General features: G+C 35.7%; 1 protein-coding gene across 1 annotated transcript in view; it reads right to left on the bottom strand.

The window, feature by feature from the left end:
• Positions 1-16,041, bottom strand: part of FOXP2 (forkhead box P2) — a 696,776-nt gene extending 680,735 nt beyond the window's left edge. The window contains exon 1 of the mRNA XM_031938846.1: positions 15,651-16,041. The gene's annotated coding sequence lies outside the window, so the exon portion shown is untranslated. The remainder of the gene's footprint in view (positions 1-15,650) is intronic.
• Positions 16,042-18,138: the final 2,097 nt, after the last annotated feature.

Raw genomic sequence — 18,138 nt, 5'->3', positions numbered from 1 at the left:
TGGAAATGAGAATTTCCAAGCCAAATTTCAATGTCCCTTATGATCCATTTAGCAGTCATATTAGTTCTAAGCTAGTCAGTGCCAAAGGTAAAGACATAGGACAAAGATGCTGCTTAACCTCTTCCTAAAAGCCACTTGTCTCCTAGTTTTCAACTTATAGTTTCTGGGACTTTAATGAAAGGTGAAATGTATCCAATTTGTGAATGCAAAACTGGGAGGATTGACAAATATTTCTATGGCAGAATCAGACTCCAAAAGGATACTGCTAAGTTGTAATGAAGAATTAAATCTAATAATGTGATACTCTAGCTTCACATTACAAAATAGGAAAGCTACAGCAAAATAGCATTCAATACAGAAGAAAAAGTATATTTTAGTAGTTTGCAAACTCAACATGAATAGATAATATAAACTGGTAGTCAAAGAAGCTAACGTGAATATAATTCACTAACAGAAGCATAAGGTACAGCCTAAGGGAGGTGCATTACGTTTTGCCCTCATCAGTCTCTATCTGTAGCATTATATTTACTTCTGAGTATATAATTTTTAAAAAGGTGTTAAGCATGCAGGGTCTTGCTTGATGAGAAAATTCCAAACCATGTTCTGAAGGATGAATTTAAGGATCTCAGACTCATGGAATGTTTAAAATATAACATGCTTAAAAACCTTAATGATGAATTTAATCCAATTACCTTATTTCATAAATGGAGAAGATAAAGCTTACTAAAGCTCAACAGTTTATCCAAGTCACCCAGAGACAGTGGCAGAAACTGTGACAAAAGCCAAGTCTTCTAACTTCAAGTCAGGTGAAAATATTTGGCCTAATGTAGAAAAGACTCAGAGGGAATAAGATAATTATCTCCAATCATCTGAAGAGCTATCATAAAGAACAAAGATTAGATGCTTTTTCCTCTTGTCCCCCAAAACATAACTAAGATCAATGAATAGAAGTTGGATAGGTATTCATAGGCTAGTTATATGGAAAAAAAAGTTTCCAATAATCAGAATTGTGAAAACGTAGAATTGATTATCTTGACAATGAGATCTCCATCAGTGGAAGTCATCAAACAAAAACTAGTTAAACAGATAGTAGATTTTAATAGCTGTCAGTGTAAAAGATGCATCACAAAGATATATATAGATATATATATATACATGCATATATGCATGTATATATATATATCTACAAGATAAATAAATGCAAAATTATGTTGAATAATAATCCTTTTTCAATCACATGCATCAACTACACAAAAGTTATTTGTTAGTTTTTTAAATTTCCATTTTATTTGAAGTCAACTATTTGTTTCTGGAAATTAATGAGGGTATTTATATTAAACAAATGGTTTTAAACTTCACTGAAACTTTTTTAGGAGATTTTGATAGAGGATAGAAAAATGTTTCCAAGCTTAAATGTGCAAATATCAGTTTTTATTATGTGATACATTACTTTTAGCAGTTGAGAAAGAAGAGTAGTATTCTGGAAACAGAGAGTGTTTGTTCACCAGTTTGCTGCACAATGGTCAAGAAAGATGAAGACTGAGAAAGGGCCATTTGGCAATCAAAATATCAGTGGTAACTTTGAACAGTTTCAGTTGAGTGAGAAAAGAATAAGGATGAGGTTGGTGGAGACTGGGAAATTTGTAGTTCTTTTTAGATACAGTGGAAAGTATTTGGGGAAAGATAAGACAATGTAAAGATCAGCAATGCCTATTCTCAATCCATCCATTACTGTTTATCCTGGCCTACTAATTTCTTTTCCATTAATAAAAGAAAATCAATCCCCAAAAAAACTTCAATATGGGCAGGGGAGAGTGTGTGGAATTCTTACTTGCCACTTCCCAGAAGTTCCAAGGTCTGTCTCTATGAAGTATCTAGAACAGCAGTTAGCAGGGAATGGGAATTCTTCCTTCATGATTAGAGCAGATGTTTAGACTAAGACTATTATGATCACCTGAACAGACTAAAGCATTCTTTAGTGATGAAGTTTATACATAAAGGGGGTGGTAGAGCTGTCCTGAAAACAAGCCCATGACTGGCTATCATGGGTGATATGTGATTCATCTTTTCATCCTTTGATTGATTTATCATTCTTCCCTTGGTGTCAAGGTCACAGCCCTCACTCTGGAGACCATTACTTAGAAGAAAGGGAGTTTCATTTCAAGTAATTTCAATATGATAAGTACTCTCTGTGTTCCTTAAAACAATGTTTCTTTTTGTCTAGACTTTCTCATCCTTTTAGCTAGAAAGAATGAAGACATTTTAAGCCTTCTATTTACCCCACCAAACTTTTAACTTACATCATTATTCTTCTCTACTTCCTATTTATAGCCATCTAAGGCAAGTAATCAGATCTTTTCATTTTTTCCTTTATAAACAACATCAATATATCTCCTTTTTCCATTCAGAGACATTACCCTAATGCAGACTGTCTTATGACCTCCTGCCAGAACTATTGCAATAGCTTTCTTCTTGGTCTCCCTATCTTATGTCTCTCCCTTCTCCTGGTCATCTTAGACTTAGCTGTCAAAATGATCTTCCTGAAGTGCAGGTTTGACCAAGTCACTCCCGTACTCAATAAATACCAGTAGTTTCCTGTTACTTCCAGGATGAAATAGAAAATCCTCTTTGGATTTAAGTGTACACACACACGTACGTACACACACACATGTACGTACATACGTACACACACACACACACACCCCATTCCTGGAAAGCTTCCTAAAGTTTTCCCTCATCACTTCCAACTCCAAACTTCCCTCAAGACTGGGAAAATCTCACAGATCTTCAGGAGATTGTTTTCTCTGTCCTTAATCCAACTCTTCCTTAGAAGACTGCCTTCCATTTACTCAGTACCTGTCAGATGTACAGTTATTTTAGCATCTTCTCTTCTCTAACACAGCATGAGCTCCTTGAAAACAAAGATGTTTTTGCTTTTCTTTATATCCCCAATGCTTAGCATAGTATCTGGTATACAGATTGATTTACACAGGCCAAGTTAAAAATATCCCTTTCATTTAATGCATAATTTTTACTACCATGACAATCAGTTCAAGTTCACTACTACTACAGCAATTACTCCATTAGAACTTGAACTGATAGAATATCTCAGAATTCAGATCTTGGCTCATTCACTTCTACTATTTTATAACAACATGAGAATGTAATAAAGGTCAAATGAAAAAAGTACTTAAAAATTTTGCAACTAAAAAACAAATGCCATATAAATGTAAGTTCCTTAAGGGTAGGGACTTATTTGCCCTATTTTGTACCCAAGCACTTAACACAGTACATGCCAAACATTCACGACTATTTAATATGTTTACTGATTACTTCTTCCCTCAGTCAATAAGACAGATGATAATTAAGAAAAGACTGAACACTTCCAAGGTAGATAAAAAAGGGATGGGGAGTAATAATAGACAAGACACTAAGGAGACTAAACAATGAGGAAAAAGCCAATTTTAATTTTAATGAATCAATACCTAAAAATGTCTCTCATTTTTGTGAGATTTGCATATCTCTTTCTACATCAAAACAAAGTTGAGAGGCATGTAAAATATTGCTTAGAAGTGACAGGTCTAGTTCTAAATTATCTCCCCAAGGAATTATGACACAAATAAGCATTTTTAAAGTAGTCATCTTAAAAACAACAACAATTGAAGTATATTCCAAAAAGATGAAGAGTTTACAACTACTTTAATAAGATGTCAGAGTATAATTAAGATGATATAATAAGCCAAAATAAAAAAACTTGATATTCAAAATATTGAGCTTTATTTCTAGAGAGAAGGAATAACACTCAACAATAAAAAAGAAATATCTTAACAGAAATATAATAAATATATAAAACATTAATTTATGCAGATACTAAACTTTTAACTTTTTATTATTTTATAAATATTTAAAATACAAAAGATGAGTCACTCATATTCTACTTTTTAAGTGGTACCTTATTTGAGTAAATATCTTATTTCCAATGATATCAACCAAACTATTAGGTGAAACTTGTTAATTTTAAGATATCTGAGTAGTTGGATTTCATTCTATTTTTCAGTACATATTAAATATAAGTTTTACTTTTTGTAGAAACAACCTTTTAACTGAAAAAACTTCCTAAATTAAGAAAAACATTTTTGGGGGGATCAGTGTGCCCCAGATAACTATGACTGAAAAAAAATTGTATCCTTATAAATACAGTAATAAAAGTAAATATTTCCTCAGTGCTATAATGTCCATAATATAGAATCTGGCATGATCCCACTGGGAATATAATACTAATGGAAAGGAATTCAAAGCACAATTAGGGAGCAGATCAAAGATGATAGGTCAGTGAAAGCTAATAACACAAAGTAATAATACAGTTAAGCATCTTTATAATGAGCTATGTTTTTCCCTTGGATTATAAAATTATGGTTGTAATAGGTATCAGAAAGTAAACTTGAAAAAGCCCTTTAAAAAAAAAGGAGAGCAAGAATGTGGTTACCTTAAGTATATAAAATAGCATTTGAGAGCACATAAGATAAGAGATGGAAAGAAAAAAGGGGGAAAGTCTCTTTCCCTGGAAACAGAATATTCATAACTGATAAAGTATAGTTTATAAAGTCAAATTTTGTAAAGTTTAAAAAGTTAGGCTGTTCCTGCTGAAATTGCAACTCAATAGTACGCTGTCAAATTGAGTTGAACTCCAGTTCCTGTTAATGCAGTCTTAAGACTGCATCAATCAACATTTATTAAACATATGCTGTGTATCAGGCCCTATGTCAAATGCTAGGATGCAAAAATAGACCAAAAACAATCCCTGCCTTCAAGAAACTCACAATCTAATAGGATTAGATCCATCTATAATATCCATGGGAATAGAAAAGGAAGATATCTGGGAGTTGGGGTGGAGGTCTGCTTTTAAAAACAAACCTTGCCAAATATATAACCTAACACCACACTGAGTTCGATAGTTTAAAATACCAGGAACAAAATGCAAGAGATAAGGTTACTAAGGTAAATATTATGAAAAGATAAATTACTTTTAGCATGTTAAATGAAGCACAGAACTGACACAGCAATATTACTGATGCCAGTTGGGCTTGCTTTCTTTACAAAATAATGAACAATGGAAAGAAGATAGAATCAATATAAAATTGAATTGTTCTATTTTTTTTTGACAAAAAAGAAAATGACCTCTGAAGGAAAAAAATGGATTAAAAAAATGTTAAGCATTAACAAGAGTTAAAACTTAAATCGAGTCAGTTAACAAAAAACAACTACATTTTAACACAATGACATCTGCAATAGGAGAAGAGATGGACAAGAAGTATGTTGCTTCTTCTCTTCTCCCCCCCCCAAAAAAGCTAAAAGGTAGTATATATAAAATATGCCTAAAGAATGCAACTTGTTTTTTCTTACAAAATAGGGATAGGAAAGCAAATATTATTAAGAGCCAGCATGACCTCAGCAAGGATAAGCCATGAGAAACTAACTTTATTCCCCTGTTCAACTAGATAAACTGAACAAGAAAATCTCTGAGACAACATGCTTGGTTTTCACCAAAGCATTTGACAAAATTGACTATATTATTTTCTTCAACAAAATGCATTTACTTGGATTCAGAATGGAAGAATGACCAAAACCAAAAGTAGACTTTAAGAAATACATACCAACTCAAAAAGAGTCTATCTAGTAATGTGGCAAAGGAATTCCTGTTTGATTGATCTGTACTCTTTAACATTTTAAACAACATTTTGGACAACGGCATTATGACATACTTATCCAATCTTCAAATGATGTAGAACTAGTTGAGATACTTAATGCATTAAATGAGAGAATTAAAATCTAAAACTACAGTGAAAAGTTGAAATGTAGTATCTTTTACTTGGGTTTAAAGTATCAACCCACACAAGGTCAAAATAACATGGTGATGTCTAAATAAAAATTCTTATTAAAAAGACCTGGAAGTTTTAGTAGATTCAAAACAAATTAATAGCATAACATGGTAGCCAAAGGGTTATTATAGGAAGCATAAAAAGAAGTGTAAAATACAGAATGAAGGTGATGACAATTCTGCTTTAATATCCCCTACTCAGATCACATCTAAAATAATACATTTAGTACTAAGTATATTTTAGAAAGGATCCTGTTTGGGAGAGGATGACTAAAATTTTGAAGGAAATAAAAATCATGGCAAATGAGCTCAAGGAACTATACAATTTTAATAATTTTAATCTGAAACAAAGATTTGAGATCAGTATACCTATTTTGAGCCATTGAAAACTAATTAAAGATGTGAAATAAACTCACAAAATATTCTTTAGGGAAGGGAAATTCCAACATCAAGGTTATTTCCAAGCATATAATTCCACTAAGGTCAATATCCACTTAATATGCTTTTGAATCCCCTTTGTTTTTAACAAGTCCAGGGAGGTCTCCAAGCCCCTACAACATGTATCAAGTCAAATTGCTTGTCTCCAATCTTGTTATTTAGTCACTCCAATAATCCCATTAAACTACATGAACCCCTCTCAATTCTGTTTTCACGAATTAGGGAACCCATGTCTATGGAAATTGTTAGATCAATTCTTTGTCTTAACTGGGATTTATGGATTACTTAACAAAAGTATATGTGTTTGGGATAGAGATGAATAATACTATAGTTTTAAATCCTATCAGCTAGGAAAGGAAAGGAAACTTGATCATAAAATGAAGGATATTCCGCACCTTAGTGTAAATTACTATATCTTGCTAATAGCCTTAATACTTAACGGCTACTGTGCATTCAGATAAGAGAAATTTTAAGGGAAAAGAAGAAAAACTGAACATCTGGGGAAGAGAAGGTCTACAGGAGTTTCAAGGAAATACTCTGATTAAGAAAACATTGTGTCCAAAGAGGCAAAAAAAGAGGATATGAAATGTCCTCAAAATTTGTCATTTCATTTCAGGGCTTTAAATATATAGCCTTCTGGTATTATTTAATCAAAACTAGTATGAAAGGTCACAAATCTTAACTTTTTCCCAGTCTATACCTATGCAAAAAAATGTTGAGAAAAAGTAGTAGTATTAATAATACAGCAAAATATAGTAGAATTATCTCCTAATCCAAGTACCTTTAAGAGTTCAACCCTCAAAATGGGATGCTATAATTCACAAAAGCAAGATGATGAACACATAGATAAAAGATGTGGATTTGAATCCTGGCTCTCTCACTTACTAGCTAAATGACATTGAGCAAATTTCATGCCTTCTTCATTTCTAAAAGAAATGTTAGAATAGACAGCAGCTAAGAACCTTTAGAGCTTTAATTTTGTTCTACTAGAGGGAAGAAAAGGGATTGGGCAGAGCATAATATGGAAAGAAATTTTTAAAAAAGGTGAAAAGGCATTAGACAATATTCACTTTAAAATCTTTTCTACACTTCCCTCTTCCATTCTCTCCCAGGAAGACAAATTGCATGCCATTTTGCCACCTAAATCTTCATTACATATCTCTAAGACCACTGTCTGAAATGTCTTCAATATGATGTTCATATAGTTAAGTATCTCCCTAAAAAAGTTGGGAAATGAGGGAAAAATGATCCCCTTATGTCAATCATATCTTAGTGATAGGTGTTAAAAAAAAAAAAAAAAAGGAAAATGATTAGGCATCTATACAAATGAAATGGAAGCTCTGATTGAGATAGGTAGGCCTTCCAACAAATTTAACTATATTGCCTAATCTATTTTAAAAATAGACTCTTGGGCAAGGAAAAGGGAATTCATAAGACCCAACTCCTCAACTCTGTTGATTAAACCTGTCTATACTCCACAGAAGAGTGGGATAATTTTCCTGAATAATGGATCCAGGAATCATTAAGTAAGACAGCAGAGCACCTCCTTCATTCTGTCCATCAATGATCTCTTCTCTACAACTCTATAAAGTTAACACACTGATTAGATTCATTTACAAGAATTATTTACAATTTATACTTAATTACACTGAAGGGCAACAGTGATTATATGTATCACTGAATGTATCAAATTAGCTTTGCTACACATTTTATTTGGTGACAACACTCAAATATTTATGTACTCAAATTTACTAATTTTCAACTGTAGAATGTAACTGTCCATTAAATAGTTTGGAGCTGTTTGTTTTTCAGTTATTACAATAATTTTTGAAAGAAGAGATTCCTTACTCTGATCAGCTAGCTAGGTAATACTGCCAGATGAAATGAGATTTTTAAGCAACAATTCAAATAACTAGGCAAATGTGATAGGGTTCTCCCCCCCCCCCAAAAAAAAAAAAAGATATGGAATAAAAAGGAGGAGAGGAACCACTCATCACTATGGCTAAACTTTAAATCAAGAATGAACTCAATCTTTTACTAACAGTAGTAAGAAAACAGTGGTGACACTGAATTAGAAAACAGGGCAAAGGACAGGAATTATGATTTCATTAGATTAGGAAACTCTACCATAGTTAACTATTAGTTATTAGAATAGTTAAGAGCTGCCTCCACTGAGATGCTAAGTGACTTGCCTAAGATCAGGCAGCCAGTGTGTCTATCAGACCCAACACTTGAACCCACAACTCTACCAAGAGGCTTCCTTCGGGACAGGCCAAGACCATGCAGAATTAAAACAAAAGCAAATTAAAAGTATGAGACAAAGATATTATTTTGAAATGTACTTTGGAGAGAATGAAGAAGGTAAAAGGTAGAGATCAAAGGACAGCTTTTTTTTTTAAGAAATTAAAATCATTCAGATAGATTAACAAATTTAGGTATGAAAATAATATGGAATAGGATTAGGAATAGAAAGAGGATTCTTTGAGACATTTTCAAGTATGTTATTTTATCAGTGTGGGTACTCCCTCCAATGACATAAAATATTACGATATCCAGTTTGAACAAGTTCCTAGAAAAAAATTACCACCCTGCAGTTAACCTGAAGATGAGCCTCTTTGACTTTAGCTAAGTTGATCTTGATAAACACCTGATAAAGATCCTTCTCTCATCACTGGACCTAAATTCAAAGTCTTTTCAGGTTATGTGGTCTTAGTAGAATCTATACATTACTGACAAATCCTTTAAGAATACAAGGTCATTTGTGAGCCATAAGAAGTCATGAAATTAAGAATTCAGGGGAGGAATAGAAAACTTTTTAATGAAAGGAAAAAATAAAGAAAAAGTTTTTGTTAGTTTGAATATTCTTAAAATCTGAATACTTAAATTAAAAAGCTCTTTCCCCAGATATTTACTACTGAAAAATTGCAAATATCTTTCTTCAGATTCAAGTACAAAATTGTATTTTTCTCCTACTGGTAAGTCTTTGATTCATTTTTAGAATTGAAAATAATGCTACAGTAAATAATAATAATAACTTGTTAAACAAAATATTCTCATTTAACTAAGACTTCTGCTTAGGGAAGTTTTAAAAGGTAAATCTAAAAATCTTAGAATTCTATTTAGAAATTTAAAATATTTCCTCAAAGACCAATTGGGAAAAATTAAGATTGTTTATTATATTTTGTTATTATATTATTTTATTATTATGTTGTTTATTATTATTACTTAATAATGTTGAAAACTTTAAAATTCTGCAGTATTCATTTCCTTAGCAGCAACATACTTTTCTACCATATAAGTTTAATTGTCATTTTAATGAAAATAAATGTACAATTCTGAATTCAAAGAAATGTCAAAATGGGAGTATGCTCATATCCCTCAAAGTAGTAAAAAAAACAAAACAAAACAAAACAAAAAAAACTATGATTTATCTCAACAATGCTAGTTGTATAGATGGGAGAAGACTGAATTTAAAAAAGCAATCATCAGCAAAAGAATATAAGAGATATAATTTCACAAAAAAGTCCTGGATTAGGTATTGGCTAGCATGTTTACTAGAAAAATAGAAACTGAAGAACTGAGACTTCCTCTGACTCCCTCATTTTAGACGGCACGACTTGCACAACAGTCAGTTAGCAACACTATCCACCCTAGAACCCAAGTATACTGACTGCTACTTCATTGTATTTTCCAGCAGACCACATTCCCTTCAATGTTCTACATGATAAAGAAATGCTTTTCTCACTAAGACAGGACACCTAGCTTTCAAAACTCCACAAGTTCAAAATGAGGCAGGATTAGGATATAAAGTCAACTATCAGCTTATAGGAAGGAGGAAAAGTTATTTGTACATGATAGATAGCATCTCTTAATAAGTGGTTTCTTCTTTATCATATAGCATTTTCTGTAACAGTCATTTTGGCATTTAATCACATGTGATTTTTCCACTAATTTAACACTTTGAACTATATTCCTTATCTCCCCAACTAGACTGTAAGTTCCTAGAGGGCAAAATTGCATGTGTGTTTGCATCTCTCTCTAATGTTTGGTAGAATGCAATGCATAAGGTGGTCACATATTTACACAATGTACAAATAAATAAACTGACTAGACAGAAAATTTCTGTGTACTAAACTCATTTTTATTAGCTTACATTGTAAAATTGGAGTTACAATCTCTTCAAAATAACTATGGCCAATATTTGATAATATGACATTTTAAAATGTAGCAAAAACTTATAAAATAGTTTTCCATGTTAAATTACGCAAAATGTCTTTGTATCTAAATATAAAGTAGTTAAATGTTGACTTTTATGTTTGTTAAAAAGATTTCAAGGAAAAATACAGAGAACATACTAAATTGAAGAATCACTCAACTTTTTTGAAGACTGTTCTACAATATATAAAAAATAATGTTCAGATGACATTTCCTTAAACTATGTGGAAGTTACACATTTTTAGAAATATAGGTTGATCTGGGCAGATCAGCAGAAGACATGTGGAAACATAGTAAAGGCAATGAATCAAAAGGCAGGCATAAATTAACAAACTGAAGAATACATTTTTTGTAACATGAAGATAACTGGAAAATCTCTAATATGATTTTTCATAAAATGCAGCTTCTAGGTTCATAAATTCCATGATAATGAATTTCTGTACAACAGTTTCTGCTCATCTATGCTAAAGGAATATAGTTTGTAAGAACTGTAAAATTGCCAGGCCATTGCCATTTCATTCAACATTGTCTAAGACTTGTAAAAGTCCAATTTGAGGTCTTGAAATAGGTAAATGAGAATCTGTGCGAGGTTCCTTAAGACAACAACAAAAACTATTTCAAACCTATAGAAATATTAAGAAACTAAAGTCATATCACCTCACAAAGAAAAGGATATAAGAAAAGATACAAGAATCCAAGTATGTTAAGAAATACAGAAATGGACAAGAAATTGTTTTCTTTCCACTAAAAATGGAAGAAAAATAAAAGCAATTTACAACACACGAAAATTAGTACAGAAATTAGGATGCCTAGGAATTGTAAGCAACATTCTAGAGTATTTTCAAAGATATTTAAGACAGTTTGCTTTCCCCAAAGACTTTTAAGGATATAGATAATCATCTCTGTGTAATAGGTTTGGGGAAGTTTCATTTAAACTCTATGGATAAATGTATAAAACTAGGTTATGGTTAAAGCCTGTTCTTATTCTATGATCCCACAATTATATGGTTCAATCTAAATTAAAGGAACACTTTTTTTTTTCCAAAACAAATGATAGTGAGTTAAATCATCAATATAGTTTTAAACAGATTCTTTAAATCAGGACTTGCACTACTAGCTATCACCAAATTAAGAAAACAATCAAGTAGATATTAAAAACACCAAAAATTAGTATTCATTTTTTTTGCAAAGGAACTGATATCATTCATGAATTTCTCTCTGATATGCAATTCTCTCCATTAGCAAATACTGAATATTTCTTAGTGATCTATGTTCTAATTCACTTCTCCTTCAAATAAGTATGTGATCTCTTCATTTTTTTTTTCATTTTGAGAATCAGGAATACCTGGACACTTCCATCATTCAGTTTTCTATTAGCATTAGAACATAGCTGTTCTAACATAAACCTGTCAATACAGAAAATATACAAGGGTGATATAGCACTAAATATAAATCTTTTAATTAAGATCACATATAATTGTCTTTTAACATAATTAAAATTTTGCATCCTACTCTTATCTTTTCCGAGAAGAAAAACAACTGAATACACAGTAAAGATGATTTGCTACATTCCATTATATTGCTATGGTTATTCCATGTTTCTCAATACAATAAAACATGGTATTTTCTAGTATGAAACAACATCTTTCACATATTTAAATATGCTTATTATATGGAGTAATTCTAATTAGGCTACATTACTCATAATTGTTTATGTTTCTGTGAAAATTTTTTTTGCTTTATACAAAGGAAATGAAGCCTTTCAGTCAAATAGATCTGTGTACACTAACTCTAGTAGTGCAACAATATTCATAATTTTCTCTTATTATAAAAAGAAGTTGTATTATTTCTATACTCAGTCAACAATTCTTTTTTATTTTATATGCCCAGAACAAAAACACAATACAAATTCCCTTCCACCTCCTAATTTCTCAGTAAAGTCAATACATTATCAGTATAAGGAAGCAAAATTCATGTACTAACATCACTTTTGCACAGGAACCCAAGCAGAGCATAATGTAACTAAAGGCCTCCCCAGCATGTACTTCATTCAGGTTATGGAGTGTGTTAAAAATGATGTTCTGTTTCAGTTTACAGATCAGCTTAGAAGCCAAAGATTAACAGAATCAATTTTACATAGTCTTCAATAGTCCTTTTCCTGATCAATCTGTAGTCTCTTAAATTTATTTTTGATTATAAATTAAATGTATTATATTAAAATGTATTTTTAATAACATAAGAATAAAAATGTTCATTTCCTTCAGGTAGTGAAATTACCCAACTAAAAAATCTGTTTTTTTATAGCACCTAAAAGTATACTTTTGGAATAACCTCTTTAAAAAAAATTAAACATTTTCTCCTTTTCCACTTACCTTCCAGAAGGATGTGATCAAATTTCTGTCTCCTTTTTAAGATTTAGTGACCTCAATGTAACCTAAAATATGAGACATTCCTTTTGCTCAACAATAATTTGACACTCATTCCTTTAGGCAACTACTATGAAACTGTAAGCCCTGGTATCTTTTGTGTTAAAAAAAAAAAAATCTAAGTATCTAAAAAATTAAAATTACAAATCTTCCACAGCTTGCATAGCTATTCATCTAGACAGAAGTATAGTCAATTATGGAACATAATACTGCCCTAGACGTCTGTGATATGATTTGTTTAGCAATGTTATACAAATATTGAGTTTTTTAAATTCCAAAGTTGCCACAAATGAGAAAAAACAGCTTTTACAAAAATCTTGGTGACAGTAATGATAAATAGGATTTTTGATAAAATAGAAGATCTTAGCTTTAGTATCTGCTACAGTGCCAAACTTCGAGAACAAAGTATCTCCAAACTAATCTTTTTTGTCTTAATTTTGACAAATACCACAGACACACTATAATATACACCTCTTCTAGTTTCTACTCTTTAATCAAATTAATAGATCTACAAGAGCATGCCAAAAAAAAAAAAAAAGTATGCCTTCCAGGCAAACTTTTGCTTTCAAAAACTAAAGCTCTGTGAATACTTCCAGCTGGAAAACTTCCACTTCCACCACTTAACATGCTCATACTCATTTTCTACCTCCTGTTGACCTGCTATTTCTGCCTTGATCTTCTAGACAGAGTAAGAGTATTTTGTATCTCTTTTTCACCAAAAGGCATCCCACTGTGAAAAAAAAAATTGATTTGTACTGTGAATATATATTTAGACAAATGTCACAACCCACCTACATATATGTGTCCTAATTCAACTATACCTAAACTCCTTTCATATACCATGTTCCTCTCTCAAAACAACTCCATTATGAAATGTCATGAAAGGTCAAGAAGGGCCTATTTTTTTTTTTGATTAGCTTACCACCTGTTATGAAATTCGTATTTTTTTTTAAAGTATAATCCTTCAGAAACTGATTGAATGAAACTCAACATGTGGAGAGAGTGTTTTAAAAAAAATACTGTAGAGAGCAGCTGCTCATTAATTGTTTAAAATCTGTGGGGAGAATGCTTAATGAAAACTAGAAATTAATCTCGTTCTTAGATTATGCAGTATTTTACTTATTTTCCCTAACTATGAGTAAAGTCTATAACTGTTGAATCATCTCTAGGTTTGATTCTGCTTACAGAAAAACTCAAACTTTACAATTTTACTATCTGTTTTAGTCAGGAAAAACTGAACCCAAAAGTGACAAAAGTCATAGAATAATACTTCAGCCTCCCTGCCCCACAGCACAAATATTCAACACACACACACAAAATCAGTATATTTCCAACAACTTCAGAATTTCATGTAAATGTCAACATAGCCATGGTCAACAATACCTAACTTGCCCCCAGAAATACCCTGGGTTTCATATACCACTTCTCAGTGCATTGTTTGGGGCATATGGTTCAAAGTTAGCATTCTCCATTAGTGCGCAGAGGAGACAGCTGTGCATAGGCTAAGGACCTGCCACAGCTAAGCTTTCAGAGACGGCGTGAATTCAGTGCAGTAACCTCCCCTGGCCAGTGAGAGTGGGTGGCGAACGCCATCATTTGCACGTGCATCTGATGAGATGCGAAGGGGACTAGGGATACAAAAGTACCAACAGCAAGATGTTCGTCACAACTTAATTCTCTCCCCTTTCTTTCCTATTCACCGATATCCAAAAACAAACACACATGAAGGAGGTTTCGATTGTCTCTCAGATGACCTAATAAAAGAACCGAAGGAGAATTTATTTAAGCAACACTATCCCAACACCCAAGTAAACAAGGGAAAAACTTCCAAAGAGGAAAAAGAAGAGACAGTGACGGGGGAAGCGGGCCGTTAGGAAAAGGTAAAGAATGTTAAAAGCCAGTCAGTCATTGTGAAATGCTTCCTGGGTTGGAAAGGTAATTTCTTTATCTAACTTAAGAAGATTTCCTAAATAGGAAGAAATGCCCTTTTTTCTCTTTTTTCAATTTCTGGAGAAGTACTTACTTTTAAATAAAAACTGAAGTTTTCCTGACATAATAAGAAGCATGCACTTGTGCAGTTTAGTAAATAAGGGTCAACAAATGGATCCATAAAGTGTGTGCTTCTAAACACCAGATGTTTGTTAGTTTGGCTTTTCGGAAGGGGAAAAAGAAAAAAGATGCGAATAAGGAGAGGCCACAAACAATATTGAACACTCCCCCCGCCCCCCAAACCCTGGTAAACACCCACATCTGGTGTTTCGACACATAGTTTCTCTAAACACAGTCTCTCCGGGCAAGGCTACGTTTTGCATACTTTAAGCTAAAATTTATGCAAAGAAAAAAAAAAAAAGCTAACAGCAACCAGTTCCCCTTCCCGTTCCCAAATCCCAGATAATAATGTAAAAAAAGACAACAAGTGGTGCTGCGAAGGCAGGCAGCAACGCGAGCCAGATGCCGAGCCGAAGTCTGACACATGTCACACTTGCACCGCGGCACGGAAGGCGGCCGCTGGGGTGAAACTTTCCCGCAACGGGAGCAGGAGAGCGTGAAGTCAAGTCCAGCCCGGAGTCTGGGACCGGCGGTGGCTGGCGTTGGAGGGCGGGGGGGGTCAGGGAGGCTCGGGAAGAGCGGGGAGAGGCTAAGGAAAGGGGGAGGGGAGAGGGTGAAGAAAAAGTGGAGGAGAAGAAACTTACCGGGAAGAGCGAGGCGCGGAACGGGGCGTCCGGAGGAGGGTGCCCCCGAGGAGGAGAGGCGCCGCCGAAAGCCCCAACCCACGCAACCGCGCACAAAGTCTGTGCGGCTGCCGCCGGGAATGGGGGGGTGGGGTGGGGGGGTGTATGTGCGCGCGTGCGTGCGTGTGTGTGGTGGGTGTGAGCGCGCGCGCGCGCCGAGGAGAAGGGACGCCGCGGCAGGCACCGGCGGGGAGGGGGGGGGTCGCACCGAACTACAGCGGCATAAATAACTGGGACTGCTCCTCCGCTGGCGGCGCAGGGCAGCGCCGGGGGCTCTGAGGCGGCGGGGCGGCAGCTGCACGCGCCGGCGCGTCTCGCGCTTTCTCGGAGGCTCGCGCTGTCTCGCGCTCTCTCTCCTGTGTGTGTGTGTGTGTGTGTGTGTGTGTGTCTGTGTGTATGTGTGCGCGCGCGCGCGAGCGTGTGTGTGTGTGTGTGTGTGTTATTGGCAGTGTGAAACGTACACACACCGCTCGCTCGCAGCGACCGCTTCTTGCCAGAGGAGCGGGAGCGGGGGCTGGAGAGCGGTGGTCCGCGGGCTCCTCCCTAGGTGCGGACTGTTTATTATGGTTTACCACGACCCCCCAAAAAAGTAGCCGGGGAAGAGCGCTCCCCCGCACTCTCCCCCGCCTCATGCCCATAAAAAGCGGCTCGGGACTATATTCTCTTTCCTTCCCTCCCCACCTCTCTCTTAGTTCCAAGTAGGAGGAGAACGCGGAGCAGGATAGTGTTATGATTTTCTGTAAAGCGTCCTCGCTGACGTCGAGTCCACCTGCTATGTAAACAAAACGTGGGGAGAAGTTGTTTGTTCTGCTCCCGATCTCTCTTCCCTGCTCTCCACGCCCCCTTCTCCCCGAGACTCCTCCCCCCCACGCCCCCTTCTCCACCTCCTCCGGTTCCTCTCCGAGCCGGAGTGTAGGTTTGGGGTTAGGGCTCGGGAGTAGGGTGGCGGTGGGGGGGTGGGGCGCTAAGGGTTAGGGTGGGAGGAGGAAGAACAAAACCTTATGCTGTATTGGCAGTGCCGAGTGGTGTCTGCAGCTTCTTGGCAATCCCCTAAGTACAGTCCTATGCAGACAGAATTGCTGGCAAATGAAACAGGGGATTCCATGTGAAGTGCAAAAAGCCTTGAAGGGATCCAAAGCCATCAACAGAAAGGAGCTGAAAAGTACAATGTAGTTAGAAGGGGAGATTCTAAAATGTTGGCTCGTTCTGATTTCTCCTTTTGTTTTTACGCATCTACCACCTGGGGTAGGATGAGAATGACTTTCTTAAAAAAAAAAAAAAAAAATATTTTCCCCTTAAAAGCAATCCTGGTATTTCTTTTACTTTGACTTTCCTGCAATTACGATAGTCGCTATAGGTGTTCTACACTTGGAAGATTGGAGGAGTGGACAGGGAAGGAAGACAAGACCTGGTAAAGGGAGCGTGCGTGAGGAAATGGACAGGGAATTCGGATACCAGTCTGGCCTTTTAGGGTTCCGAATGCTTCCGTGACATCTTCTATCTACTGATGGATGGGGAGCAAAAAGTAACACATGTGAAAGAAAACAATCTTGCAAGTACCCTGCTCTGTGAGTGCACTTCAAAGAGCGCAGCGAAGGAAAGAGAAGCAGCGGGAGCTCGCACATGTTGCAGCAGGGTGGATACTCCCTTGAACCCTGCTCTCCGTTTGTGCAAAAGGGGCTGCACTGGGCTTAAAGGATGGGGGGAGTGGAGGAGAAAGTAAAGGAGATAGGAAGGGTAATCTGGATAGAGGACTCATCTGGAATCTCGACCCACTTCATTCAAGCCTGTGACGAAGGTGGGGAGAGAAGTACAATTGCCCCCTCTTTCAGCCCCTCCCCCAACTTTTCCCAATCGCTGGTAGCGGTCCATGCTGTGCTCCTCCTTGCTAGCTCTGGGCGCAGTCCTCCAGCCTTGCTCTCTACTTCTTCCCTCCAGGTTTACACGACCGCTGCGATCACCCACACGGTACATGTATTTCCTCGCAGTCACCTCAGTTGTAAAGCCTGTTTTCCAAAAGGGCGTTGAAACTTTACTCCAAATATCTCCAGGCATTGGAAGGCTGGTGTAAGCAAAGCCTAACTCTGCTGCTCCCCACCCCTCCCAGGAGAAAGAACTGCTAAGTTTTAAAGTCTCTCGTGGCAGGCAAAGTGATTCAAGAGACTAGACAGGCATTAACTTCTGCATTCGAGTGTCTTTCATTTCCGCAAAGAGCAACAGAGCCCCTTTTCCAAAAAGGAAAGAGAGAGTTCATACATAGTTCGCACTCCTCTTTCCCACAAAAATTGCAGATTATCTCTGGGAAGTATCAACCCCTGGAACCCACATTTGTAAACATATCATCACATTTTCCTTTAAAACCAATTTAATATATCAGGAAGCTAAACTACACGTCCAAGCAAATCAGCCCTTGTATTCAATGAGCTAGGGATGGAGGAGGGTGGGTTTT

This window comes from Sarcophilus harrisii, chromosome 5 (genome assembly GCF_902635505.1).
Source record: "Sarcophilus harrisii chromosome 5, mSarHar1.11, whole genome shotgun sequence".
Classification (NCBI taxonomy): domain Eukaryota; kingdom Metazoa; phylum Chordata; class Mammalia; order Dasyuromorphia; family Dasyuridae; genus Sarcophilus; species Sarcophilus harrisii.
This window is presented reverse-complemented; position numbering and strand designations above follow the sequence as displayed.